The sequence below is a fragment of the Oryctolagus cuniculus genome, chromosome 15, assembly GCF_051225735.1.
Source record: "Oryctolagus cuniculus isolate XC-2025 breed Fujian yellow rabbit chromosome 15, ASM5122573v1, whole genome shotgun sequence".
Lineage (NCBI taxonomy): Eukaryota > Metazoa > Chordata > Mammalia > Lagomorpha > Leporidae > Oryctolagus > Oryctolagus cuniculus.
The window spans coordinates 93,190,606-93,217,381 of record NC_142881.1 but is presented as its reverse complement, the minus strand read 5'-3'; the positions used below and the strand labels follow the sequence as shown (position 1 = coordinate 93,217,381).

The 26,776-nt window shown below is 43.7% G+C and overlaps 1 long non-coding RNA gene across 1 annotated transcript; it reads left to right on the top strand.

Moving 5' to 3' along the window:
• Positions 1-415: 415 nt before the first annotated feature.
• LOC149122195 (uncharacterized) lies at positions 416-26,776 on the top strand. The gene is made up of 4 exons (XR_016221899.1): positions 416-887; positions 19,633-19,780; positions 24,501-24,589; positions 25,437-26,776. It is a non-coding gene; the product is annotated as an uncharacterized LOC149122195 (long non-coding RNA).

Genomic DNA, 26,776 nt, shown 5'->3' with positions numbered 1-26,776 from the left:
TTGTGTGAGGTTGCTTTGGCTGAGATTAGAAGGAAATTATTTCTATGAGTTTCTCATGTTATATAAGTACCAAGACAGAACTATGGATTTGGGCAACATGCTAAAGCAATGACGTTATTGAGTTACAGATATATATATATATGTGTGTGTGTATACATATATATCTGTAATAAGATACATATGTGTATATGTGTCGCTCCCCCTCTTCGTGGAGGAACGACACTAAACCCTGCCTAGGTTTCTTATCCGAGTCACGGCACCATTATGTCGCTCCCCCTCTTTGCAGAGGAATGACACAGGACCCTGCGTTGTTCTTTTGTCTGCTTGGCCCTTCCCGGGTTTGCTGCTGGTTCTTCCCGGGTTGGCTACCGACCCTTCCACCCCATTCTCTATGGGGTCTTGCTCACCCTCCCTCTAAACTCAGGTTGGGGCCAGCTAGGCTTCCTCCTGTTTGATACCTTCAGGGGAAAACTCAGATAGAAGTTTTTCCATTTACATCCAAAAAGCCCTTTGTTCCAAGAGGAGTAGAGGTGAGGAAGCCAGACCCATCTCCTTAAAAACCCCCAGCCTCAACAGGACTGCGCGCTCAGCCCTCTGCCTCTCTGCTGAGCCACCTGCCTGGTCTGGCCAGGTGTAATCTCTCCTCTCAACATGTAACCTCGCTCCCTCCCACCCCAGTCCGAGCGACTGGGCATTCTCTCAGGTCCTGTCTGGAGAGGTGCCCATCCGTCCTTACGGATGTCCCTTTCTTAATAAACCTTGCTATTTTATCTCCCACTACTCTCTGTCTCATGCCTGAATTCTTTGCTTGCACAAAGACAAGAACCCTGCAATTTCTCCGGTAACATTTTTGGCAACCACGAAGGGATTTTGAGAAGACATCGGAGGTCAGTATTCCTTCCCTCAAGCGGTACCGGATCTGTGGAAGTGACCGTTGAGTGTCTGGCACCCCAAAGCTCTCCGAGAACGCGGAATCCCCCCGGCCACGGCTTAGCTATGGCTGAAACTCCAGAGGGATTGTAAGGAATGGGAGGGAAATTAGGAAGGGCAGTTGGCTGAGAGCCTGGAGACTCCCTGAGCTCACTTTGGCTTCCCGGTGGCTGGACTGCAACCAGGGGATCAGGTCTATCTCTTGGAGGGACGCCTGGTCACACTGCCTACTGCTAAGCGAGCAGGGCTTAGCTTCGGTCAAGGCTAATATTGGCCCTCCAGGTAAACTCAGACAACTAGGTAGTGGGTAATCTTGAGCGATAGGAGATTTTGAACCCCACTCAGCCCCAGACATGAGGGCCTTTCCCTATGCTGTCCTCCAGCTGAGATTCATAGAGGAAGGTGAGGGCAGTCTCTCACATCTTGTCCTCTGTGGCTTTCTGCCTTCCTCCTCCTCCCGGGGGTCCCTCCCTGACTCTTTTGCTCTCCTCATCTCCATTCCTATACCACTGGCCAGGAGAAAGGGAGAGGGAAATTCCACAGGCCTCTCCACCTAGGGAAAAGCTGTTACCTATTACCTGTTAACCCTTTCCAACTTGGTAGAAAGTTTTCCGTCTTTGCAGCTTATGGTAGCTCTGGTGCGTCTTAAAGTTTTTTGAACTATTACTGTTGCTAAGCTTTGACTGCCTGAGGACTGAATCTGGAAAGGAGCTAAAGTTAACTATCTGTTGTAATTGACTGAGTGTTTGCAGTAGTCCTGATTGATCTGGCTTTGGTTGAATTATAGGAGGTTCCCAGCACTCTTGGTGAAACGGCGCACCTACCCAACCCCACAGCTAGTCCTGCCAGGCCCCGGTGTGTGTGCAGTCTTCCCTGTAAATGGGGGACCACAGCCTTTCTCTGCACTCTATTCCAGTCCTCTTCGCCTGCCGCACCCAGGCAGGCATAGCCAGATATCTCTAGAGAGAGCGCCCCCACTCCAGGGCTGCTTTTTTTTCCTCTCCTGGAGGAATCTCCAATTCAATACTATTGCTGGCCTTACCTAAGGGAGCCAGAACTTTAAGCCATTAACCCTTAACAACCTGATGGGTTTTTCTCTTTGCAGTTAATGGAAACCTAAGCAATGGGTTCATATGCTGATAATCAGCTCTTTTCTGTGCTACTGTTCCTGACTTATGTGAGAGCGTTCACCTGTCTTGAAGGTTTCACCTTTTTCTATTGCCCTTAGAGTCTTGATTGGGAAAATTGCAATGCGAAGTTGTTTACGTTGTTTATCTGTTTTTAATGTTTGAGTGATTACCCAACTGATCAGAAACATACTAATTTTGGGTAAATAGTTTGACTCTCTGACAGCTTAAATTCTAAACCGAGTCTTCCAACTTTGGGCTTCCAGTCGGATCCCTGGAACTCTCAAAGGATGGGACTTTAAAATTTGTTAAAGCAACAGCTGTTTGAGTCAATTCAGATTATGTGACCTATGCTGTATTCAAGTTTTTGCTTTCCAGCTAGAGTGGTCTTATGAAAATGAGAGTAAATTCTGTGCATACAAGCCTTTATGTTGTTAACTAAAGTAAGCCAATACAGATTGGTTCAGAGAATTGAGTTAATGCAAATGTCCTTAGGTTTGCTCAGTGGCTCACTTGCTCAGTTTTACATGTCTTTGATATGCTTTAAACTTGTTTCTCTTAACGATGAAGATCTTTCCAAAGTTGTAAACATGAACTAGTGTTTGCTGTCCAGGAGGTGCTATCCTTATGTTACTTAAAAGCATGGGAATGTAATTTTGACTTCTAATTCAGATAATGGTGTGGTATTCATTAATAACTCAGTGTCTTAAGTCATCTAGGCATCAGTGCTAAGTAAAACTTGGGGAAAATGTGTTATGTGTACTTTTCACATCTTAAATTCGATAAGAGAGATTGAGTTCGTTAGCATGTATTCTCTCTCATAGGTTGTCCATACATGACAATTCAAGACTATGTAAAAGTAACTACGGGTGTAAAGTTTCAGAAGGTGTGAGCAAGTCATTAAAAGTTTTAAAAGGTTTACAATTTTAAAATTGTTTACAGAGTTTTACGTTGAGTGCTAATGTCAAAATTACACTGACCTAAAGTTGAAGTACAACAATGGGGATCCGGGAGCAGGGTGTTTGAAATGCAGATACTGGGCTGCATCTGGGAGATTGTGGAAGATTTGTCAGGCAGAAGGGGTGGGGACCCCTGCCTGGCAGGTTATCAGGTAGAAGGGGGCAGGGCAGGATGCAAAGGCCAGGCTGCCAGTGAAACATTGTCAGGATGACTGAGATGCAGATGCATATGCTGGACATAGATGTTTTCTCTTTAGGCCTTTATGTCACACACACAGAAGCTCATAACTGACTTTCTACCTAACAAGACCAGGAGGAAACATCTGGCTCCTGGCTTAGGAATGGCACAGTGCACTTGGGGAGTGAACCAACAGAAAAGAGAAGACTTTTCCCTCAGTCTCTCTCTCTCACTAACTCTGCCTGTCAAGAAAAAAAAAAGAGAAAGAAAGAAAGAAAGAAAGAAAGAAAGAAAGAAAGAAAGAAAGAAAGAAAGAAATCCTATTGTTAACTTTTGCTCCTCACAACCAACTTCATAGGGGCATCTGTGGAAATTTACAGTAGGTTTTTAAGAGAGCAGGGAGAGCAGGGAAGCCCCAGGTCTTTGTTCTACCATTAGGCTGAGGCAGAGCTGAAGGACTCAGGTGCTGACCACCAGGAGGAATCAGAGAACTTAAGCACTGTCCTCGACCTAGCGACAAGCCATGACATCTGAAACCAGAGATCGTCAACTCTCCCATGACTTCACCACACCAAAGTAATGGGGGAAAGTGGTGATGAAGGAAGGTGCCTGGGGAATTTCCCTGTGGACACGCAGTGGTGAGCAAAGCAAGATTTATTTACATGAGAAACATCTTGCCACAGCAGCCACTAGGGGGTCTCCAAGACAGGGAGACCTGAAAAATGGAGTGGAGTCTTTTAACTGCAATTTGGATGAGCAGAATAATCACAGCTAATGGGGACAAAACCCATCAATAATCCTGTCTAGCTTGCTCTTGTTAAAACAAAAATCCAGCCGAATAGTAGGATAGGCAAATTCTTTCTATTCTCCTGATGAAACTAGAAGCTCAGAAGGGTGGATCATTGCTTCCTTGCTATTCTCATGATAAAGCTAGAAACTGGGGGAGTGGGATCACCACTTCTCTCTTGCTAATAGACAGGTTCTGGGGAGAAGCAAGCATCTTGTGCACTCTTACAAGGACTCCCCATTAGGTCATCTAGTCCTCACACCAGCACCCCCTGCCTTAGAACCTCTTTATAAACCCCGATCACCCTCCTCCAACAGCATGGTAGTCCTAATGAAGGCACCCTACCTTACCCTAATCTTGTGAGTAATATTTGCAGAAGAGTTTTGGAAGCCTACTGAAAAAAAGGAGATGATTTGGAAGGGCAGGCATAGCCCCTGCTGACAGAGAACCCTCCCCCAACTGAGGTAGAAAGCACCTCCCACCTGACACCCTGGACTCCCCTGACTGTCTGGTGGGACCTTCCTCAGAACAAAGCCTGAAAATCTGCATAGTTGTCAATTGAATAGACTCATTGTTTTATTTCAAGCCTGGTGCTCCAATTACCCCTGTCCCTTTAAACACCCTCTGTGCTGTGCGGTTTGGTAGAAAAAGGCTTCTTTGGATTGGGAGAACTTTCTTTCCCAAGACTGCAACTGCCTTCTGGAAATGCACCCTTTCCTCTGGCCAGCACTCAGCTATGGTGAATTGAAGCGGTGAGCATCAAGAGCCAGATTATGTGTCTGGAAACAACACTGGTGAGCTAGCCCAGAAGTCTGGGATGTATTTTTGTTGTTTTTTAAAAGATTTTATTTATTTATTGGAAAGTCAGAGTTACACAGAGAGGAGAGGCAGAGAGAGAGAGGGAGAGGCCTTCCATCCCATGATTCACTCCTCAATTGGCCATAATAGCTGGAGCTGCAACGATCTGAAGCCAGGAGCCAGGAGCTTCTTCCGGGTCTCCCACACAGGTTAGGGGCCCAAGGACTTGGGCCATCTTCTGCTGCTTTCCCAGGCGATAGCACAGAGCTGGATGGGAAAAGGAGCTGCCAGGACTAGAACCGGTGCCCATATGGGATGGTGGCACTTCAGGCCAGGGCATTAACCCACTGAGCCACAGCGCTGGCCCCTGGAATATATTTTTCAAGTGGCTTAACCCTTTCACATTAGTAAGGAGGGCAAAGGTCAGTTGTACCTCCACCCCAGAGCCACTTTTGAGCTAACATTTTGGCTGGGACACTGGGGACATCCCAGCAGCTTCTGAGAGCACTTGCTCTCCAGGACTTTCCTTTCTCTTCCCACTGTCACGTTAGCTACCTTGTGGGGAGTCAATGGCTCCCCTTGTGTCTGGAGTCAACAGCTCTGAGACTGGGTAAGTTGAACCAGGGGCATACCTGAAATTCCTGTCTCTGCTCTTTGGGCTCATGGCATTTGGACCTAGTTTAGGTCATTTTTTGTAGTACTGGTGTGTGGGAGACAGATTCTAAGATTTTTACTTCAGCCTCCCTGAGAGGAAATTTGGATATTTTTTGGAAGAGTACTCGTTTGGTTGTTTGTATGAGGATTTCTTCCTCTTGGGTGAAATATGAGTGGTTCAATTTAATTTCCATCCAAAATCACCTTGAGTTGCATTGTGGCTGATTGGGCAGGATATAGTTAAGATCTTATGACTAAGAAAAACATGGTGTTCTATTGTAATATTGCATGGCCTGCATATGTGTTAAATTTAAGAGAAGGTGGTTGTTAAGTGGGATTTTTAAATGTTTATTTTATTTGAAAAGCAGAGTTAGAGAGGCAGAGGTGGGGGGGGGTCCTGTTAGGAAAAGAGGCACAGAATAGAGGAGGTAGTGTATGAATTTATAGCCGGACTGAATTCATTCAGGGAAAATAAATCTGTAGAGATGGGTGACCAAGAGCAACTGTCCACATACCCATGATGGAACACCTGACTGACCCCCAGGGAAGGCTGGGGATGGGGGTGAGGTAGGGGGCAGCAAGCAGAGGGGAATTCCTGGAACTGGCCTTTCAGGTGGCTGTAAGGGGTGGAGTATGAAGACAACAGAGTGTGAGACCCAATTGAGGTGTTTTTTTTTGTTGTTGTTGTTGTTGTTTTTTAAGATTAATCAGAGAGAGAAGGAGAGGCAGAGAGGGAGAGAGAAGGCTTCCATCCTCTGGTTCACTCCCCAGATGGCCACAATGGCCAGAGAGAGGTACATTGATCTGAAGCCCGGAGCCAGGAGCTTCTTCTGGGTCTCCCACATGGGTGCAGGGCCCCAAGGACTTGGGCCATCTTCTACTGCTTTCCCAGGCATAGCAGAGAGCTGGATTAGAAATGGAGCAGCCAGGACTCAAACCGGCACCCATAAGAGATTCCTGCACTGCAGACAGCAGCTTTACCTGCTATGCCACAGCGCAGGCCCTCCAATTGTGTTTCTAGGGCAAAGAATACATTCTAATGTTTATCTCTTTTGTTCAATGCAGGAGAATGGCTGAGGCTTATGTCCTTGTTCCTTGTTCCATCAGGTCCTTCATCTACTGGTTTACTTCTCAGATGGCTGCAATGGCCAGAGCTGGGCTGATTCGAATCCAGGAGCCAGGAGGTTTCTCTGGGTTCCCCCCCACACCCAGTGCAAGGGCCCAAGGGCCTGAGCCATCCTCCACTGCTCCCCCAGGGCCACATCAGAGACCTGGATCACAATTGGAGCACCCAGGACCAGCCCCAACGGGCACCCACATGGGATGCTGGCACTCACTGCAGGTGGCTGCTTTACCCAATATGGCACAGCGTCAGTGGGTTTCTAACAGTAGAGGTTTTGTGAGAGTTCTGGTAAATGGGATGGAGTAAGCATTTAAATCCCTTAAACCTTCCAGCAACTGTGTCTGTGGCTGTTGATGTCCAAGGAGACAGGTTAGGAGTCCTTGTCAATTTAGAAAAAGCAGGAGCTTCAGCTCTGCCTCAGCCCAGTGGTAGAGCAGAGATCCTGGGACTCCATGATCTCTTAAAAATCTATCATAGGGGCCAGCACCATGGCTCCCTTGGTTAATCCTCCACCTGCAGCACTGGCATCCCATATGGGTGCCGGGTTCTAGTCCCAGTTGCTCCTCTTCCAGTCCAACTCTGCTGTGGCCCAGGAAGGCAGTGGAGAATGGCCCAAGTGCTTGGGCCCTGCCCGCATGGGAGACAAGAAGCACCTGGCTCCTGGCTTTAGATCAGCACAGCGCCGGCTGTAGTGGCCATTTTGGGGGTGAACCAATGGAAGGAAGACCTTTCTCTCTGTCTCTCTCACCGACTAGCTGTCAAATAAATTTAAAAAAATTTTTTTAAATCTATTGCAAATTTCCACAAATGCCTCTGATAAAATTGACTGTGAGGAACAAGAGTTAATAAAGCAATAAAAGATGTTTTTCCAACAGAGTGCCTACGAAATCTGAAATGAGGATATAATTATCTTTATGTATGTTAGTGTCCAGTACCATCACTGGGACTGGAGTTGCTTTCCGAGTTAAATGCTCAAGTAAATTTTTCAGGTTTCCCCTGAGGAACAATAGGGTTAATTGAGGTTACTAACAGCAGGAAGTAATTATATTCAGTTGATTGGAGCTTTTAAAAAGGAGTTGTAACCATACTAAAGCCATCCTCCTTCGCTTTTCCTTTTCACATTTTATATAGCAAAAACCAATTACTGGTACTGTATATTGCCTGAATTACTCTAGTGAATAGTAGCATTTGTATAATGGTGGACTTTTGCCCCAGCTAACAAAGAAGCCTCCACCCAACTGATGCTGAGCCCCCTGGTTAAGAGGCCTCATCAGAAAAAAGCTTGGGCATTTACATATTGTCAATTAAGGTGACTCATTGTTTTATTTACCTCCCCCTGAAGCTACCCTTGTCCTTTAAGAAACCCTTTAGCAGTTATGGTCTGGGATAGCAGTAGAAGATGGCCCAAGTCCTTGGGCTCCTGCACCCAAGTGGGAGACCCAGAATGATCTCAGGCTCCTGGCCTTGGATTGACACAGCCCTGGCCGTCACAGCCAATTGGGGAGTGAACCTTTGGATGGAAGACCTCTCTCTCTCTCTCTACCTCTCTCTCTACCTCTCCTTCTCTCTGCGTGTAACTCTGACTTCCAAATAAATAAATCTTTTAAAAATTAACCCTTTAACAGATATTACATTTTATATCAAGAGCTCTCTTTTGGGGCTGTACTGTGGCATATAGAGCTGGACCTCCACCTGTAGTGCCGACATCCCATGTGGGCACTGTTTCATGTCCCTGTTGATCCTCTCCTGATCTGGCTCTCTGCTTTGTGGCCTGGGAATGCGGTGGGAGATGCCCGGAGTGGGGCTTGGGACCCAGTACCCATGTGGGAGATATGGGGAAGGCCCTGGCTCCTGGCTTTGGATCAGCCCAGCCTCAGCCATTGTGGCCATTTTGGGGGTGGTCCAGCTGGTGGAGGACCTTTCTCTCTGGCTCTCCCACTCTCTGTGGCTCTGTCTCTCAAATGAATAAATAAAATCTTAAAAAAAGAGAGAAATTTCTTTCCCCAAGATGCCAGCTTCTAGAAATAAGCTCTTTCTTCTTACCAACATCCATCCCTGTTCAATTGGCTACCCACATGGTGAGCCATAGGACCTGATTAAAAGATTTAAAGAGTTGCAGAGATTTCTATATTTTTCTGTGTCATAATGTATGCTATGCATTATATGTGTGTACTGTTATATGTGTAAAAGTTGGTTGTGCTTATTTGTGTTATTTAAAATCAAATGTAATTTTCACCTAAGCACAAACAATAGATGAAAAGATGATGCAGTGTTCATTGCTTCCTATGAAGTCCAATTTAAAGTTGTTCTGTGGCAAGATCATGACTTAAGAGATTAACCATACTTATCTAATATGGTAGTTTCTCAGGCAATGTAAGTGTAATTGCTAAAAAATGAATTGGTGGTCTTTGCTGTGGCACCTTGTGCATCATCAGGTCTCTGCAACCTAAGGGATGTCTCCCTCTCTTCACCTTCCTGAGAAATAGACTCAAGTATGCACTGACTGGAGAGGAGGTAGAGAAGATAATGTAGCAGTGCTGGCTCAGAATCCATAGTGAGGTTCAAACTGATGCTGCAAGCCTTGCTGGATTCATGGATATGTGTGAGATGGAGCAAACATCAGCATCGAGCAGACAGGTGAGCATTTCTGCCTGATCTTTGACACCACAGGGCCATCTTGCTGTTCACTACATCACAGCAGAAGCCACGTGCTGGCAGGCATGAGCAGGAGGTGGTATACAAACTGAACACACACTGAAGAGAATGTCCACAAGCTGTGCAAGGTGAGGAGGATGACTGGGTACAAAGGGAATCCCACCCTTGATGGCTCATGATGCTTGTGCCATGCGCAACCCAGATCCTCTCATCAAGGTAATCACGGTATGGATTACTGATTTGGGGCCCCTATCCAATTTGACATGAGGTAATAGACCTCAGGTTTTCCTGCCCAGGGATAAGAGCATCTCTGGCTTACAGTGGCTGCAGAGAGATAAAGCAGTGTAGCAGCTAGAGAGACCAAGGACTACTCTGCAGTAGGATGAATTTTTTTGAATTGCTAAATGTAAGATAGATTTTTCTAAATACATGTACTCTTGGCTTCTTAAAATATATAGAAGGCATTCGGCCTTTTGGTAAATGTTTTAATAAGTTGTTAACATATAAGCATTCAAAATTACCTGCTAAGTTTTCACTAAACAGCAAGTTAGCAAGGATAAGAAACAATTTTTTAAGATTTATTTACTTAAATATTTGCAAAGCAGAATAACAGAGAGAGGGAGAGGGAGAAGGAGAGAGAGAGAGAGAGAGAGAGAGGTCCTGCACCCACTGGTTCACTCCCCAGAGGGCTGTAATGGCTGGATCTTGCAGATATCAAGCCAGAAGCCAGGAGCCTCCTCCCACTCTCCCGCATGGGTGCAGGGGCTAAAGGACTTTGGGCCACCTTCCACTGTTTTCCTAGGTCATTAGCAGGGAGCTGGATTGGAGTGGAGCAACCAGGACTTGAACCAGTGTCCTTATGGGATGCCAGCACTCCAGCACTGTGGGTGGAGGCTTAACCTACTATGCCACAGCACCAGCCCCAATAAGAAATAATTCTAAGTCAATATCCCAAAGTTTAGAATTTTTGAAAGATTTACGTATTGGAAAGGCTGAGTGAGAGAGACAGAGACAGACTTCTTCCATTTACTGGTTCATTCCCAGATGTCTGTAATAAGCACTGGGCCAGACTGAAGGCAGGAGCCTGGAGCTCCATTCAGGTCTCCTACATCAGTAGCAGGGGCCTAAACACTTGTGCCATTTCCCTCTGCTTTTCCAGGCCATTAGCAGGGAGCTTGATCTGATGTAGAGCAGCTGCGATATGAACCAGTGCCCATATGGGATGCCAGCATCACAGGTAGTGGCCTTACCCATACATCACAACACTGGCCCTGACATTAAAAATTTTCAGAGTGGGGCCAACATCATAGGTTAAGTGCAGTCTATCATACCTGCATCCCATAAGAGTGCTTCTTTGAGTCCAAACTGCTCCACTTCTAATCCAGCACCCTGCAAATGTGCCTGGGATAGCAGAAGATGGCCCAAGTGCTGTGACCCCTGCCACACATGTGGGAGAACCACATGGATTTTCCTGGCTTCCGGCTTCAATCTGTCCCAGCTCTGGTTGTTGTAGATGGATGGGGAGTGAACCAGACAATCTCTTTCTTATTGGCTTTTTTTTTTCTGTAACTCTGTCTTTCAAACAAATAAAACTAGGATTTAGTCCCCTATGTTAAATCAGTAGAGTTTTTTTTTTAGAAAATATCAATATTAATGATAAATATTTGCTAGAGGTTTTTTTTTAAACTTTTATTTAATGAATATAAATTTCCAAAGTACAGCTTATGGATTACAATGGCGTCTCCCCAATAACGTCCCTCCCACCCACAACTCTCCCCTTTCCCACTCCCTCTCCCCTTCCATTCACATCAAGATTCATTTTTGTTTCTCTTTATATACAGAAGATCAGTTTATCATACATTAAGTAAAGATTTCAAGTTTGCTCCCACACAGAAACATAAAGTGAAAAATACTGTTTGAGTACTAGTTATAGCATTAAATCTCAATGTACAGCACACTAAGGACAAAGATCCTACATGAGGAGTGTACTCACAACAGTGACTTCTGTTGTTGACTTAACAAATTGACACTGTTGTCTATGGCCTCAGTAATCACCCTCGGCTCTTGTCATGAGTTGCCAAGGCTATGGAAGCCCCCTGAGTTCACTGACTCTGATCATATTTAGACAAGGCCATGGTCAAAGTGGAAGTTCTCTCCTCCATTCAGAGAAAGGTACCTCCTTCTTTGATGACCCATTCTTTCCACTGGGATCTCACTCGCAGAGATCTTTCATTTAGGTTTTTTTTTTTTTTTCCCCAGAGTGTCTTGGCTTTCCATGCCTAAAATACTCTCATGGGCTTTTCAGCCACATCCAAATGCCTTAAGGGCTGATTCTGAGGCAAAGTGCTGTTTAGGACATCTGCCATTCTATGGGTCTGCTGTGTATCTCGCTTCCCATGTTGGATCATTCTCTCCCTTTTTGATTCTATCAGCTAGTATTTGCAGACACTATTCTTGTTTATGTGATCCCTTTGGCTCTTAGTCCTATCATTATGATCAATTGTGAACAGAAATTGATCACTGGGACTAGTGAGATGGCATTGGTACATGCCACCTCGATGGGATTGAATTGGAATCCCCTGGTATGTTTCTAACTCTACCGTTTGAGGTAAGTCAGCTTGAGCATGTCCCAAATTGCACATCTCTTCCCTCTCTTATTCCCACTCTTACATTTAACAGGGATCACTTTTCAGTTAAGTTTCAGCACTTAAGAAGAATTGTGTATTGATTACAGTATTCAACCAAAAGTATTAAGTAGAACAAACAAAAAAAAAACTAAGTTTCATAACATATTAAGCTGCTCATCAACAGTCAGGGTGAGGGCTGATCACGTCACCGTTTCTCATAGTGTTCATTTCACTTTAATAGGTTTCCTTTTTGGTGCTCAGTTAGTTAACAAGTGGTATTTGTCCCTTTGGGATTGGCTTATTTCACTCAGCATAATGTTTTCCAAATTCCTAACAGGGATCACTTTTCAGTTAAAATTTAAACACCTAAGAATGATTGTGTGTTAATTACAGAGTTCAACCAATGGTACTAGAACAAAAAAAAAAATACTAAAATGGATAAAGTATTACATTGTACATCAGCCGTCAGGACAAGAGCTGATCAAGTCACTGTTTCTCATAGTGTCCATTTCATTTCAACAAGTTTCCCCTTTGGTGCTCAGTTAGTTGTTGCCAATCAGGGAGAACATATGATATTTGTCCCTTTGGGACTGGCTCAATTCACTCAGCATGATGTTTTCCAAATTCCTCCATCTTGTTGCAAATGACCGGGTTTCATTGTTTTTGACTGCTGTATAGTATTCTATAGAGTACATGTCCCATAATTTCTTTATCCAGTTTACTGTTGATGGGCATTTGGGTTGGTTCCAGGTCTTAGCTATTGTGAATTGAAGTGCAATAAACATTAATGTGCAGACAGCTTGTTTGTGTGCCAATTTCATTTTCTTTGGGTAAATTCCAAGTAGTGGGATGGCTGGGTTGAATGGTAGGGTTATCTTCAGGTTTCTGAGGAATCTCCAGACTGACTTCCATAGTAGCTTAACCAATTTGCATTCCCACCAACAGTGGGTTAGTGTCCCATTTTCCCCACATCCTCTCTAGCATCTATTGTTGGTAGATTTCTGAATGTGAGCCATTCTAACTGGGGTGAGGTGAAACCTCATTGTGGTTTTGATTTGCATTTCCCTGATTGCTAGTGATCTTGAACATTTTTTCATGTGTCTGTTGGCCATTTGGATTTCCTCTTTTGTAAAATGTCTATTGAGGTCCTTGGCCCATCTTGCTAGAGGTTTTTAATATTTGATTTTAAAGTCTGCTAACTTTCTGAAAGATTTATTTATCTGAAAGGCAGAGATACAAAGTGAGAAAGAGGAAAAGAAAGAGATCTTCCATCCAATGACTCACTACCCAAATAGCCTCAATGGGTGGGGGTTGGGTCAGGCAGGAGCCAGTAAGCAGGAGCTAGGAGTGCCTGCTGAGTCTCCCACACAGGTGCAGGGACTCAAGTACTTAGGCCACCTTCCTCTGCTTTTCCCAGGTGCTTTAGCAGAGAGCTGGATCAGAAGTAGAGCAGCTGGGACTCAACTGAGCCAGAGTCCACATGAGATGCTGGCACTGAGGAGGAGGCTTAACCTTCTATATCACAGTGCCTAAAATTTTGAGAGAGATAGAGAGAGGGAGAGGCAGAGTGAAAGGTCTTCCATCCATGGGTTCACTCCCCAAATGGCTGCAATGGCTGGAGCTGAGCCAATCCAAGAGGAGCCAGGGGCTTCTTGTGGGTCCCCCATTCTCAAGCACATCTTGCACTGCTTTCCTAGGATTAGCCTACTATGCTCCAGTGCCTGGCCCCTCTAATAACATTTTGAACTGTCTTCTCAACTGCAGCTTCTTAACAATTTCCATTTGATTGACTTCTTTCCAACAACTAGCCATCTTTTATAAGCTTTTTCTCCTCCTTTATTGTTTAGTTATGGCCTGTCATGAGAAATGCTTGTGTTTACAGCTGATATTTTGGGTTAAGATGCTGCCTGTGATGGCAGCAACCCATATGGGCACTGGTTTGATTCCTCGTGGCCCACTTCTGATTCATCTCCTAGCTAAAGCACCTGGGAAAACAGGAGAGGATGGCCCAAGTCCTTGGGACCCTGCACCCATGTGGGAGACCTGGATGAGTCTCCTGGCAGTGGCTTCTGCCTGGCTCAGTTCTGGTTGTAGTGGCCATTTGGCTAATGAACTAGCCAATGGAAGATTCTCTCTCTCTGTAACTCTGCCTTGGAAATAAATTAATCGTGAAAGAGTAATATTTATCTTAGGAGACTAGGGATAATAAGAGTACTTGATCTTTACACCTAATTTTTTAAAAGGCTTTATTTATTTATTTGAAAGTCAGAGTTACACAGAGAGAGAAGAGGCAGAGAGAGAGAGACAAGTCTTCCATATGCTGGTTCACTCCCCAGATGGCTGCAACAGCCAGAGCTGTGCTGATGTGACCAGGAGCCAGGAGCTTCTTCCAGGTCTCCCAAGTGCATGCAGTGTCACAGGTGGTGGCTTTTACACTCCATGCCACAACACTGGCCCCTACACCTGACTTTTCTAGATGTATTTAATTTGGTCTATGGGATTTTTTTCTGCTTTTGTTTCTAAGGTGTGTTATTTTCTTTAATTTTGATGTATTTATTTATTTGAAATGCAGAGTTACAGAGAGACAGAGAGGTCTTCCATCTGATAGTTCACTCCCCAGATGGCCACAACAGCCAGAGCTGTGCTGATGTGAAGCCAGGAGCCAGGAGCTTCTTCCAGGTCTCCCAAGTGTGTGCAGGAACCCAAGGACTTGGGCCATCTTCTGATGCTTTCCCAGGCCACAGCAGAGAGTTGGATAGGAAGTGGAGCAGCCGGGCCTCAAACCAGTGCCCTTATGAGATGCTGGCACTGCAGGCAGTGGCTTGACCCGCTATGCCACAGCACCAACCCCTACACCTAATATTTTTTAAGCTTTCATTTTATTTGAAAGGCAGAGTTTACAGAGAGAGGGAGAGACAGAGATCTTTGGTCTACTGCTTCACACCCCAAATGGCCACAATGGCTGAACTTGAGCCACACTGGCCAGAAATCAGGAGCTTCTAGGTCTCCCACCTCTCTGTCAGGGGCCCAAGGACTTGGCCATTTTTCATTGGTTTTCTAGGCACATTAGCAGAGACTGTATCAGAAATGGAATAGTCAGGACTAGAATCAGTGTGCATGTGGAATGCCTGTGGTGGTGGCTTTTACACTCCATGCCACAACACTGGCCCCTACACCTGACTTTTCTAGATGTATTTAAATTGGTCTATGGGATTTTTTTTTCTGCTTTTGTTTCTAAGGTGTATTATTTTCTTTAATTTTGATGTATTTATTTATTTGAAATGCAGAGTTACAGAGAGAGAGAGAGAGGTCTTCCATCTGATAGTTCTCTCCCCAGATGACCACAATGGCCAAAGCTGCACTGAGCTGCAGCCAGGAGCTTCTTTTGGGTCTCCCACAGGGATGCAGGGGCCTAAGGACTTGGGCCATCTTCTGCTGCTTTCCCAGGCCATAGCAGAGAGCTGGATCAGAAGTGGAGCAGCTAGGATGTGAACTGACACCCATATGGGATCACAGCATTGCAGGCAGTGGCTTTACTTGCTAAGCCACAGTACCAGCAACAGGTGTAATCTTTTCTAAGTTTTTTCATTCTTTTATAATGTTGAATGCTCACAGCCTCCAGTGTCTAAGTTTGGGTACCTTTCCATTGGGTTTAACTTCTAAGTAATCTGGAGGAGCTTCCCATTAGAAGAAACACAGCACAAAAGAATTTACTTTACCTTTTGGTTATTACAGAAGGGAAAGAAATTTTGTGTTTTGTCAAGATTATCTCATGTATTCTCTGACTTTGGGTTTAGAAAACTGAGTTTTGAGAGTTGAGATTTGTAATATATTTTAAATGTCTATGTCTATTAATTAAATATTCAATATACTTAATATATTTATACATAATTTGACTTAATATTATGTAAGTGATTATTATAATGATCAGGGATCCTATGTGGTATCCCATCCACTGGTTCATTCCCCAAATGACTGCAATGGCCAGATCTGAGCTGATCAGGAGACAGAGGCCTCTTCTGGGTCTCCCACATGGGTTCAGGGGCCCAAGGACGGGCAATCTTCTACTGCTTTCCCAGAGACCACAGCAGAGAGCTGGGTCAGAAAAGGAGCATCTCATATGAGATGCTGGTGCCCTAGGCTGTGTCTTTACCCTGCTGTGCCACAGCACCAGCTCAGAATAGCAGACTTTGATCCAGCTAACAAAGGAGCTTCAGCCCCATCAAAACATCTTCACCTGGTTGATGCCTTGGATTTCCCAAGATGAGCACTTATTAGAGCAAAGCCAGAACAGCTGCCAAATTGTCAACTAAATAGAATCCCTTTGATTTCTAACCTCCATCTGAAGCTACCCATTTTTTAACAAAAGATTTATTTATTTTATTTGAAAGGAAGAGGTACAGAGAGAGAGGAAGAGATAGAGAGAGATTTTCCATCAGCTAGTTCATTCCCCACATGGCTGCAATCACCTGAGCTGGGCCAGACCAAATCCAGGAGTCAGAAGCATCTCCCAGGTCTCCCAAGGGGGTGGCAGGGGCCCAAGCACATGGGTGACCTTCCACTGATTTCCCAGCTGCATTCACAGTGAGTTGGATCAGAAGCAGAGCAGCTGGTGCCCATATGTGACAGTGGTACTGCTGGCTGCCTTTACCCCATATACCAGTGTCTGCCCCTCAACCCATGTTCTTAGAAACAGCTCTTGCTGGCTTGTTGGGTGGAAAGAGCATGTTTTAGATGAAGAGATCTCTTTCTCCCCAAGATGCTGGCTTCTTGAAATAAATGCTTTCCTCTCTGGTGAATCCAGTTGTTGAGAAGCAAGGGCCTGATTACTGTTCAGTAGCCTTATTTTCTGCTGACTTTACATAAAAAGTATAAACACCCACAGAATGCTAACCCAAGTGAATAAATGGGCATTTGTCAGTTCAGGTGTCTTCCTGATTTCTTCCCCCACTGTCCTCAGAAGTGACCAGGTCTGATTCTTTGTGGTTCTTTTTGTAGTTTACAATCTGCTTCTTCCAAAGAAGAATTTTGCTTGTGTTTGTCTCTTGGCTTTTCAACTTTTCAGAATGCTGATACTAACTATTGATATTTTACACTAAAAAGATGTTTTCCTTTTTTGCCTTGAGTGTTTTTCCCCAGATGTTTCTTTTTTTTTCTTTTTTTTTTTTTCTTTTTGACAGGCAGAGTGGACAGTGAGAGAGAGAGACAGAGAGAAAAGTCTTCCTTTGCCATTGGTTCACACTCCAATGGCCGCCGCGGCCGGCACACTGCGGCTGGTGCACTGTGCTGATCCAAAGGCAGGAGCAGGTGCTTCTCCTGGTCTCCCATGTGGGTGCAGGGCCGAAGGACTTGGGCCATCCTCCACTGCACTCCCGGGCCGCAGCAGAGAGCTGGCCTGGAAGAGGGGCAACTGGGACAGAATCTGGCGCCCCGACCGGGACTAGAACCCAGTGTGCTGGCACCACAAGGTGGAGGATTAGCCTATTGAGCCACAGCACTGGCCTCCCCAGATGTTTCTATTCTAGGTTGTCGTTCAGGGAGTTCATGTCAGTGGTTCCAGGAGTTATGGAACGTTGCTTTCTTCTAGATTATTATTCGATGTCTGTGACTGTTATTTTTTTTAATTCCCCACCAGTGCTAATACATGGCAAATATTTTAAATAACTGAGAAAAATATTGTTAGGCTGCAGGTTGTGGATAAATTCAAATTTAATATGAAGTATTCATAGAGTGGAGGGATTAACTAAATTTTCATTGATGTGTATTTTGTGATTTGTCAACACTGGGATGACCTTATTTCCTTATTCCATCTAGAAGTAACTGGCATCTCTGATTATTCATTACTAAATACCAGTTTCCAGTGACTTGGTATTTCCACTTATATTTATTTGTACTGATTACCACTGATGTATCTGTAATGCCCATTCAGTTGTATGGATTTTACTTTGCACAGATTGATGGTAAGGAAACTGTGTACTATCCTTTTGGAAAACTGCCTTCAGTTTCATTGTGTAACACTTAAAATTTTTCTGACCTAAATCCTAATCAGAACTGAAGCTATCTTTGTGTTTATCCTACTCTTAATGTACTTATATATTTTCACTTGAAAAAAATGGAATAGTTTAATACATTAGTGGTGATAAATATGTGTGTAGAAGTGAAATAAACCTCACCACCATATGCATTCTATCATGTAGTTGTTTTTGATGATGGTGGAGTCACCATGTTGTAATGCAGATCTTTCACATTTCATATGCAAGTGAAATTTATTCTTTCTTAAATATTTATTTATTTGAATGGGAGAGTGAAAGAGAAAGAGATCTTCCATCCTCTGGTTCACTCTGCAAATGGCTACAATGGGCTGGATTGGGCTGGGCTGGGCCTAAGCCAGGACCCTAACTCTTCATCTGGAGGATACCTAAGCTCCATTTGGGTTTCCCACATGGGTGGCAGGAGCCAGGTACTAGGACAATCATCACTGCTTTCCTAGACATTAGAAGGGAGCTCAATTGAAAACAGAGCAGCTGATATTTGATAGTCTGTTGGATGCCAGCATCATAAGTAGGAAGTTAATCTTGATACAGCGCTATAATGCTGGCATCCAATTTTTTCTTTACTTAACCCAGAATCAGATCATCTTTTTGTGTCTTTATATATATATATAAACATATATATATATAAATATATATGTTTTCTTATAGATCACACATGGTTTGGTCTTGGTTTTATTTTGGCTGTTTCAATCTCTTTTAATTGGTATATTTAGATAATCCACATTGAACATGATAATTTATATAGTAGAATTCATTAAAATAGGGTATTTTAATTGTTCTCTTTTGCTGTCATTTTTCTTTAATGTCTTATTTATTTTCATTTATTTGAAAGGCAGAGACAGAAAGACCTTCTCATCTGCTGGCTCACTGCCCAGGGGCCTGCAGCAGCTATGGTTAGGACAGGCTAAATCCAGCATCCAAAAACTGCATTTGCAGCTACCATGTTTATGGGGGGGGGACTCAAGTACTTGAATCATCATCTCAGGATGAACATTAGCAGGAAGATGGATCAGGTAGGATAAGCAGGCTCCAACAAGGCACTCCAGTATGTAATGATGTTATCACAAGTGGCATTTCTTACCCTCAAACCTCCCTGCAATGTCCACAGTAAGCAAATCTGTTTTAATGGAGCACATTTGCGGTTGCTTGTGTTGCAAAGTTTAGAAATAGGGAAAAGAGCAGAAAGCAGCCAAATTTGTTTTACATTTTTAAGCTTTTATTTAGTGAAAGAAATGCATAGGAGAGTGAGAACCCTATCTACAGGAGAGAAGCAAATCTGAATTCATGCTGAGTACTAGGAACCAGCCACATGGAGGAACATCTAGGCCAGGAAGCATGGGGTGGGTGGCCCAAAGGCCACGAGCTCTGGAGGTGCAGTGCTGCAGCAAGCCCCATACTGGCAAAAGGCCAAGGAAAGGAGAGAGAAAGACACCATGTCCCAGACTTTTAATCCACTTCCAAAGGGGAACAGTTAATTAACCTGATTGGCCGGTGGGTACACAGGTGTGGCCAGGTAGGGGCATGAGGTCACACAGGGGCATGGTGAAAGTATGGTCTTTTAGCTCACACACCTAATCAATTTTATTCTATATGCCTGCCTACAACATTCTCCCCTCAGAGACCCCATTCTCTTAATCCTAAGGGATGTTGAGGGGCGTAGAGTCAACATCTCTTCTGTAGCTGCATCCTGCTTATGAGTGGAGTAGTAAATTTTGTTCATTTATTCTTTTATATCTTTTAGGCAGAGACACAGATACAGTGCTTTCATGTGCTGATTCCTCCAAGGCTCACAACTGAGTCTGGGCTAAAACAAAACCGGGAGCTGTGGGGCAGGGATTGTGCTGCATCAGTTTAAGCTGCTGATTGGGAGGCTCACATCAAATACCAGGGTGTGTGTCTTGTCTACTATGATTTTTTTTTTAAATATTGTTTTCCAATTAATGTGAATGTAGTTTGTCATATTTGATATCTAGAGCTATGGTGAAGTGCATTATCAAATATCAAATGATTTGTAGATGTCACAAACTCTGGTTTATTTATTTATTTTTGAGTAGTGTTATTTAATTTACCACATTATTTTAAAAGTTGTATTTTGAGACCCATTTCAGAAACCACAGTTGATTTGGAACAAACACTGTTTTGGAAGACTTTTCCTTGTTCATGGTTACACTTTTTCCCTAATAATCTCTATGGATTGTGTATTCAAATGTGGGCATTATACAAGTTTTTCACACTTAGTATCAGCTACTTATATGCTACAAAATTTAGTGTGAATCTATTTTCCATTACTTAACGTGAATAATTCATGCTTTTACTGCTTGCTGGTTTGTAAAATACAAATAAATCACAGTACAGTGCTCAAATAGATGTATAAGATTAAAACAATTTTGCAGCCTGTGTTGAGGCATAGCAGGTGAAGCCACTTCCTAACCCTGGTTCACCCCCAAAATGCTGGCACGGCTGGCACTACGCTGATCTGAAGCCAGGGGCCAGGTGCTTCCTCCTGGTCTCCCATGCAGGTGCAGGTGCCCAAGCACTTGCGCCATCCTTCACTGCCTTCCCAGGCCACAGCAGAGAGCTGTACTGGAAGAGGAGCAACCAGGAGTAGAACCCGGTGCCCATATGGGATGCCAGCACCGCAGGCAAAGGATTAACCAAGTGAGCCGCAGCGCAGGCCATCCCACAGGTATCTTAACTTTTTCTCAACCAGAGACTACAATGTCCCATGTTTCCATCATTTCACACTCAAATCCAGAATCTGGAATAATGCCAGGCACCCATGTTATCTCCAGATGTAGCCTCCCTTGATACATAGACCTGTTAACAGAGAAAACAAGTTATGTGCCTTCTGTGTACCCCATGTGGAGGGTGAAAGCATGAGTAAAATAACCAGAGTAACTCTTCAGGTTTTCAGATTCCTTTATGATCTGAAAAAAGCAGGGAGTCACGAAGGGGGGGGGGGTCATCATAGCAATTTGTCTATCATGGAGGCAGAAATAGAGAGTGACCTAAGTGCACATGGCACACACTCTACTGAGGCCTTGATTATGCATCCTCACTGCACATGTCCATGCCCTATGCAGTAGCCTTTGGCAAAGACTCTCAGGGTTAGATTGCTTAGGTGTTGTATTTCCTATCACCCATGGCCTCTATGGCTTAAACCCTCAGTACTTTTTGTCTGTTGGATTGCTTCTGACAATAAAAAGTGGACTTAGATATATGTTTTCATAGTTTTAGATGGAGTCAACCTTTTTTTTTTTTTTTGACAGGCAGAGTGGACAGTGAGAGGGAGAGACAAAGAGAAAGGTCTCCCTTTTTCCGTTGGTTCACCCTCCAATAGCCACTGCGGCCAGTGTGCTGCGGCCGGTGCACCACACTGATCTGAAGCCAGGAGCCAGGAGCCAGGTGCTTCTCTTGGTCTCCCATGAGGGTGCAGGGCCCAAGGACTTGGGCCATCCTCCACTGCACTCCCAGACCACAGCAGAGAGCTGGACTAGAAGAGGAGCAACCGGGACAGAATCCAGCCCTCCGACCAGGACTAGAACCCAGTCTGCTGGCACCACAGGCGGAGGATTAGCCTAGTGAGCCATGGCGCCAGCCTGGAGTCAACTTTTTGAGATGATGTTTTAATCTTTCATTTTATGATTTTTTAAACATGTTTTATATATGCTTCATTCTCCTTTCCTTTGGCCAATTTTGAGCATTTGAAAGCATTTGAGGTCTATTTAACTGTTCACATATTTAACAGTGTTGTCATGGCCATAACCTTAAGGTATTAGTTACTTTGGAGATGACAGATTGCTATCGTTTCCCAAAGGATTGCTTGTACTTTTTGGAAGAACTGGAGGAGGCAATGTTAAACAATAATATATAGAATAAGAATACTTTCTGACTCCCACTGTTGTCCAGCAGTGGTCATGTTTCACCTTTTTTTTAAATGGTTTATTTATTAATGTGAAAGGAAGAGTTACAGAAAGAGGAGGGAGAGAGAGGTTCTGTCTGCTGATTCATTACACAAATGGCTGCATTGACTGCTGCTATGACAGTCTGAAGCCAGGATCCTGGAGCTTCTTCCATATCTCCTATGTGGGTGGAAGAGACCACACCCTTGGGTTATCTTCTGCTTTCTGATACCTTAGCAGGGAGCTGGGTGGGAAGTGGTACAGAGAGGTTTTGTTCTGGCACCTATATATGATTCCAGTGTTGCCAGCAGTGGATTAACCTGCTACACCACAATGTTGGCTCCAGTATTCTTTTTTTATTGACCCAACCAAATAGGTGTTCTCAGGAGATTCTTTGAGTCTTGCAGGTATAAATTGTGTGCAAACAATCTTTTTTTTTTTTTTTTTCAAGACTTAAAAGTTAAGCTATAGCCTATAGTGCCAGCATCCCATATGGGTACCAGTCTCACTTCTTTGCATCATATTCTTGTTGATTTTTTCCCAATTTCAACTTCCTGTGCCAGTGTCCACACAGTCTTTCATGCACACATCATGGAATTAAACTCCACTTTCAACCCTCTGCACAACCAATTAGTACCGAATTGTGTTCACGCTTCCTGTCTTTTTCTTCACTATTCTGACTACTCTATGTCTAATGGTTGGTCATCATGTCTTCTCCTTCTTCCTCTCTATCTCTCCATTCTCCTTCCAGACGTTGACTCTCAAATTCAAATCTTCTGGGGGCTGGTGATGTTGCACCAGCATCCAATATGGGTACCTGTTTGTGTCCTGACTGCTCATCTTCTGATCCAGCTCTCTGCTTGTGGCCTGGGAACATAGTGTAAGATGGCCCAAGTGCTTGGGCTCTGGCACCCATGTGGGAGACTTTGAAGGAGCTCCTGGCTCCTGGCTTCTGAGTGACTCAACTCTGGCCGTTGAGGCCATTTGGGGAGTGAACCAGCAGATGGAAGAAATATTTTCTATCCCTCCCTCTCTGTGTCTGTAGTTGTACCTCTCAAATAAATCAATAAAATATTTTTTTAAATCTTGTCCCTTTGATCTGTTATTTTTAAATATTTATTTTTATTTATTTGAAAGATAGAGTTACAGATAGAGGTAGAGCCAGAGAGAGAGAGGTCTTCCTTCCACTGGCTCACTCCCCAAATGTCTGCAACAGCCAGAGGTGAGCTGAACCAAAGCCAGGAGCCAAGAGTTTCTTTTGGGTCTCCCACATGGGTATAGGGGCCCGTGTACTTGGGCCATCTTCCACCTTTTTCCTAGGCCATAGAAGAGAGCTGGGTTGGAAGTAGAGTAGCCAGGACTCAAAGCAGTGCCCGTATGGGATGCTGGCACTGCAGGCTGGGGCTTTAACCCACTGTGCCACAGTGCCAGCTCCAATAAAATCTTTAAAAGAATGCAAATCTTCTAAGATAACTTTCCAAGTTTATGTGCCCTGTTTGAGGACATAGGCAATATCTTTCATGTAAACAATAGCAATTACATTGAGTTTTGGAAGAAATGTGAAAAAGCTTATAAGTATACTTTTGTTTATAAATAATTTTCAAAAACAGTGATTCATTCAGTTAACACTTCTTTGAACATGTTTACTGATTTTTTCTCCTCAAAGTCCAGGACCACTCACCTAGATATGGTTCATTTGTAGTTCTCATCACTTGGTCTAGTTTTTTCTTTGCCTTTTTGCCAGTGTGTTTTGCAATTTTATATTAATGAGGACACATTGATGAAGAGATATGTCTTTTCTGTGAAGTGTAACCTGATGATCCAAAAAAGTTTTATTTACTACTTATTTATTTATTTGAAAGAGTTACAGAGAGAAAGAGATAGATCTCCCATCTGCTGGTTGTCCCCAAATTGCTACAATGGCTGGGGTTGGGTCAGTACCTGCCCAGAACTTCTTCCAAGTTTCCCAGGTGGATGGCAGAAGTCTAAGTACTTTGGCCATCTTCCACTGGTTTTCCACATTTATTCACAGGGAGTGGATAAGAAATGGAGTAGGTGTGGCTCATATTGGTGCTCATGTGGGATGCTGTGAGTTCAGATGGTAGCTTAATCTGCTGTGGCACTATACCATCCCCTAAAATTTATTGTTTAATAGATTTATTTAGAAAGAGAGAGAGAGATCTTCCATCATTAGTTCACTCCCCAGATGGTGGCAACAGCTGGAACTGGAACAGATGGGAGCCAGGAACTTCTCTCAGGTCTCCCAGGTGGCTGCAGGGGCCCAAGGACATGGGCCATCTTATGCTTTCCCAGGTGCATTAGCAGAGTGCTGGAAAGGAAGTTAACAACTGGGTCTTAAACAGGTTCCTTGTGGTTTTACACACTATGCCACAAGGCCATCCTTCCAAAGTTTTTTAAAACATTGTTAGCCTGATCTACTTTGAATGGACGTCTCACTTGATCTAACACCCTTCAGTTACACATTACACTTATGTCTACAGATTACACTGTGATCTTTTACTGAATAAAGGAAACTCTATTATAGTAAATTTCATAATTGCAAAGTTAATATGAAATTTATATGTTTTGTTTATCATTTTCCTTTCTGTTGGCCTATAGCATACAAAAATTAGCTTCATCTTATATAAGAGGCAAGATAGACATAAAGAGAAGAATGAACTCCCTGTCACCCTTCTTTTTGATCCAGAGCTGATACCTTTTGGAGAAATGCACTGTTACAGGTGTGGACTGTGGACTTCACCCTGGAGGAGCAGCAGGACCTGGACACTTTAAAAGGTTTAATATTATCTGTACCCCTTGTGTAGCCCCTGCATTTCCAGGCAAAAGAAGGAAATCATTTTGCTGATGGAGCAACTGTGTTCAGCATTAAGTAGCACAATCCTTTGTCTCTTACCCAGGTGAAAATACAAAATCCCCAGGATATTCAAACATGCCACCTGCTTACAATTGGTATGTAGTAAACTCTGCAGGGTTTTTCACCCTGCCAGCCAACAGACAAGAGCATATGGGTGGTAAATCTGAACTGGCTCTTCCTGAGCTTGGTTTACATGCACAGCAGGAGTTGTATGACTGTCCCAGAGGCATCAGCAGAGTCCAAAGAGGATTCATATGTGAGTATGGTGGTTGATAGCAAGGTTCAGAGATTGTAGGGTCTTGGTGGGGAGGCATCCTTGCCACATGCTAGCATCACAGCACTGCTTCTTTCCTACATGAATATGGGGAAAATTACCCCTTCCTGTCTCCACCTTCTCCATTTTACTCTTTATTTCTTCTGCTTTCTTGTTTTGGCTTGAATTTTCTCTGAAAAAGTTTTTTTAGCTTCAAATGTTAGAATTATAGCTATGCCACAGTGCTGGCCCCTTAAGTTTTATCCTGCTATGGAATGCATGGAACATTTCTCTTTGTATTAATACAAAAAAGTTTTAAAAAATGTTTTAATCCTATACAGATTATATTGTTCTTTTTTTTTTAGTGTAACCTGATAATATTTGCCTTTATAAATATTCAACTGAAAAATAGTTGTAGATACTTTAGGGTATGATGTGATCATTTGATGAATGTTAATTCTGGGATTTTCAAATGAGAATTATTCACATTCTTTTTTTTTTTTTTTTTTTGACAGGCAGAGTGGACAGTGAGAGACAGAGACAGAGACAGAGAGAAAGGTCTTCCTTTGCCATTGGTTTACCCTCCAATGGTCGCACCATGCTGATCCGAAGGCAGGAGCCATGTACTTATCCTGGTCTCCCATGGGGTGCAGGGCCCATGCACCTGGACCATCCTCCACTGCACTCCCTGGCCATAGCAGAGAGCTGGCCTGGAAGAGGGGCAACCGGGACAGAATCCGGTGCCCCAACCGGGACTAGAACCTGGTGTGCCGGTGCCGCAAGGTGGAGGATTAGCCTATTGAGCCATGGCACTGGCCCAGAACTATTCATTCTTCACCTCATATATTATGGTGAGAACATTTAAAAACCTGTACAAGAAATTTGAAATATGAAATGCAGCATTATAATTTAATTCAAGGTGTCTAGGGGAAACTTTGTGCATATTTACCAATGTGTCCCCTTTATCCTTACTCCACCATTCTTCTCTCTAACATGCATTCCAGATTTTTAGTGAGATAATATTTGTCCTTTTGTGTACTTCTGGGTTTGTCACTTCACATGATAATCTCTATATTCACATAAATTGTCAAAAGTGACAGAATTTCACTATGGAAGGCTCAGTGGAACCCCATTGTGTTTATGTGGCACATTTCAAGTCTATTCATGTGTAGGTAGATATGTCCACTGTTTTTACATCTAATATTCTGAGTAATGTGTAATACACATGAGAATATAGGTAGCTCTTCATTATACTGGTTCTATGTCTTTCATTTATATACCTTAGTAGAGGATTGTTAAAACTAATGGTATTTCTGTTTAAGTTTATGCTATTTGCCCAGCTGTCTGTTTTAATACACAATTGCATATGGTACAATGAGTCTCTTAATGGTGAAACATAATTTAGTAGGCTATTTGGAAGCTGAGGAGGGACTAACAATGACCTAATTTCATTCAAAATATCACCTCATGTCAGCTTCAGCAATCCACTCCCCAAATGTCTGAAGCAGCTGTGTAGGGCCAGGCCAAAGCCAGGAGACTGGGACTCCACCAGGTCTCTACTTGGGTGGCAGAGATCCAAGAACTTGGGCCATCATCCACTGCTTTTTTAGGAGCAGTAGCAAGGAGTAGCACCAGAAGTGGAGTAGCCAGGACCTTAACCATATGGGATGCTGGGATCACCGAAGCATCACTGCAATTTTACTCTATCTTGCCTCCAGCTGGGGAGTGTTTCCCTCACCATAACCTTGATGGTTCATTGGCCAATGCCTGTATTGGGCTAATATAGACCCACAAGGGGATAATTGAGATGTGACAGAGCTTAGCACAAGACATTGCCTTGCATCACACAAAGAAA